At 40.0% G+C, this 3,451-nt stretch overlaps 1 long non-coding RNA gene across 1 annotated transcript; it reads left to right on the top strand.

Moving 5' to 3' along the window:
• Positions 1-978: 978 nt before the first annotated feature.
• On the top strand, positions 979-2,738 carry LOC135443106 (uncharacterized). The gene is made up of 2 exons (XR_010438818.1): positions 979-1,208; positions 1,486-2,738. It is a non-coding gene; the product is annotated as an uncharacterized LOC135443106 (long non-coding RNA).
• Positions 2,739-3,451: the final 713 nt, after the last annotated feature.

The following is a 3,451-nucleotide window of genomic DNA, read 5'->3' on the forward strand; positions in this document are numbered from 1 at the left end:
CTTGTGGTAAAAATCTGGAATATAATTTCTCTCAGACAGCATCCAGATGCTACCTTAGACGTGCTGGTTTGTAAAAATGCAGATGATTAGGGTATCCAGAAAGAAAGTGCCTATAGGACAGGCAAATTGAGTGTGGTAAAGATCTTATCTGTCCATCTGCTTATTTAAAGACAGCTAATGAATTTCAGTCTCCTAAACTGCCTTAGCTAGGTATTTGTAACACATTGACACGGATGGCATTTGACTGCAATTTAGGGAATTCACAAACTACAGTACAGGTGTTTCAGGTCTGGCATTCTCCTTGCTCAAACACATCTCTTCCCCAGCCACCTGACATCCCAGCAGTGCTAGGCACAGTTCAGCACTCAAGAGGAGCTGCCTCAGGTTGGTTCCCAGCAAATCCACAGAGTTGGGACCAACCAGGGCTTTTCCTCCGTCACCCCTCCTTTTTCTGACTGATGGTTGTATATTGACATGTTCGTATTATTTTAATGGTTGCATTACGAAGTACTTGCCATTGGTTCATGCTCTGAGCAGCATGATTCTTTTCCCCCTAACACTTAGGTGACACTTGGTAGCTTGCCATGCCAATAAAGCCTCATTTTAACTGAGCTCGAATTGCACTAACAAGATGCAGAGGAGGAAGTTAGCAGTACCGATTACAATGAGTCTTTGGAAAGAAAGATAGAGGAAGAAATTCACTCTTCAAAATTATATATCACACCGAATTGCAGGAAAACATCAACTAGTACCTCTTGCAGGGATTCACCTGTGATCTTAATCGTAAGTGTTATGTGGGTCCAAATTCAACACGGGCTAAAACAACATTACGTCTATGGAACAAGAATGACAAAAGAAAAGTAGAAAAGAGATAAAGACTACAAGCATTGACAAAGCCAGCTGTGGATCACCAGCCTCAAGGAGCACTTGATTTGCGATTCCAGTCTTTAAATAGCTAAGCTTGAAATCTACTCCTCCATGAAGACACGCCAGGGCTTGCAGCTGTACTAATTAAGTACGTTAGGTGAAGGTTTCTGATATGATAATCAACAACAAAACGGCAGCTTTAGCATTTAAACCATCTTAATGAGGTGTTAGAACTGAAGTCCCTTTGAGGTGAATGGGGAAAGTTTGTACACGCTGCTATTGTTCCAGCCCGTCTGGCTCTCCACTCGAAACAACAGTGCGGTGATTACCTTAACAGCCAGGTAGAAAAGAAGTTGAATTCCTCAGCTGTTTTTTTTCTCTACGTCCTTGAAGTTTTCAGATGCTAGGAAATGTAAGGACAATGAGAAAAATTAACTGAGATTGAAAGCACCGGGAGAGGGAACAAAACTCCTTGAATCACCAACGTATGCAGATTTGGGTGTGCCTCCAAGTTATTTGAAGCTTCAGTCTATTTTGACAGTGGGGGAGTAAATGTATATTGTGTTTTTAATGGCTCATTACCTTGTTTTTTCTTGTTTTTTCTTTTTCCCCTTACAGAACAAGACGCCTTTTTCCCAACAAGCATTGGGTGCTCATCAGTGTGATTAATCAGCCTGTATTTGCACAGGACTTTGAAGACAAGAGAAAGCTGGTAGAAGTCCTGCGGGTTATTACTGCCCAAATAAAACTACCCGAATTCCACTTCCTTACTAAGCTAGTCTTGCAAATAACTGCCAGCAAATAAACAACTGAAGACATAGTACATCTCTCCATTCTCCTCAGAGAAATATTACTTTCAAAGCCAAATTAGGACCATTTAAATGCAAGCAACTCTCCAAGGAGGCTGCCCAGGGACCAATAGTACAGTCACACACGAAGGCACTTCCGTATACAAGCATCAGCCAGGACACTGTGCATAACTTATTTTTTTACCAATAGCACTGGAAGCAGGCTTATTTTCTCATGCAGATCTCAGGGCTAAACACGGAGAAAGGTTCACAGGAAGAAATACTCCCTCTTATTTTTCTAAGAGACACTTCATCCTAGTCTGAAAGGCAAATCCCCAACCCCGTGTAAGGTAAAGCTGCTGCCACTGGTCTCCACGTGCTCTGCACCACTTTTGACTGTAGCCAAATGCCAACACCACCACCCGAAGATTTTTAACTCTAGCAAATTCGGGGCCCCACCTGAAGCCCACAGAAGATTCTGATTAACTTAATTTGCAAGCTATAGAATAAACTTTTGGCATTATTTTAGTTGTGCAATCAATTTTATTGTGTTATTAAGCTATTTGTTGTAGAATTTGTCGTCAATCAAAACACAAAGTACAGTTCTGGTGTATGGCTAGCCCTTGCAAAGAAATAAATGCTTTGATGTTAGATATCGATTTTGTTCAGCATTAATAAAAAATATTTACTTGTGTACTATGCCTATTCACTGTGTAGATGGTCAGACTATGGAAAATGTTAAAGGTGTCTCCCAGAAGAATTGTTCCCTTTACATATTCTGTTGTTTGTGTGGGCTTATTTATTGTGTGCTTTTTTAATTAATTAATTGATTGACGTTAAGCAAGCAGTTGATTACAAAAAAGAAATCAAAAATAAAACAAACAAACAAACAAAAAAACTCCACCAAAAAAAAAAACCAACAAAAAAAACCCAAACAAAAAATTAAGTCCTATCCCTAGAAAGGAAGAAAAATATTTACTTAGACCACTGAAGACCTCAGTGCAAGCAAGAAACTAACAGGCTTACCTGTGTCCTTCAAAAACTGCTCTTGAAGAAAGTTTTATTGAACCCTCTGGTCCTTATGCTTAGTATTGCAAAACCAGATTTCTGTACCCATACATGGTGTAACTGAAGTAATCAAGACTGTACATAACTCTTTGTCACATGCAGATAACTTTGTGAACTACTTTCATAGTGAACTCTCTTATCTGACCCTAATTTTAGATTGATGTCTTTAGTCACCCATTCTGCAAAACCCAAACCAAAATTCAGCCCCCCAAACAGTACTGGGGCTGAATTCTTCAGAAGGGCCTCCAGGAGAGTTGAAGCGCTGGTTCATTCCTGAAAGCAGCACAATTAATTTTCAGGCTCTGGTGAAAACACTATTAGTGATAACCAGAACTGCAGAATTTTTTGTATAGATTTGGTACTAATATAATTGTACTATGCCTGACTTGCTGGACAGAAGGTGGGAGAGATTAGGCTCATTAACATTTTGTAACATAGATAGTGACTAGTTCTACAATTGCTAATGACAATTACAAAACTTCGGTTGAGGAGAGAAGGTATTTCAAAGGCATTTTCCTCCCTAATTTTCATACTTAATAGGAATATTAATTTGCTAGGCTGCAGCCAGAGCCCTGCCAAGAAACAGAGCCTGAACACAAGTGCCAGAGAGTGAACATATCAAATCCACCTTTCCAAAGGTAAAACTTCCAGCAAGAGCTAGTGAAAGCATCTGGGTGAGTAACCCCTTGAAGGACTTGTGGTTTGCTGGAAGGAGTGGGAAAATGGGG

The sequence above is a fragment of the Zonotrichia leucophrys genome, chromosome 2 (assembly GCF_028769735.1).
Source record: "Zonotrichia leucophrys gambelii isolate GWCS_2022_RI chromosome 2, RI_Zleu_2.0, whole genome shotgun sequence".
NCBI classification, from domain to species: Eukaryota; Metazoa; Chordata; class Aves; order Passeriformes; family Passerellidae; genus Zonotrichia; species Zonotrichia leucophrys.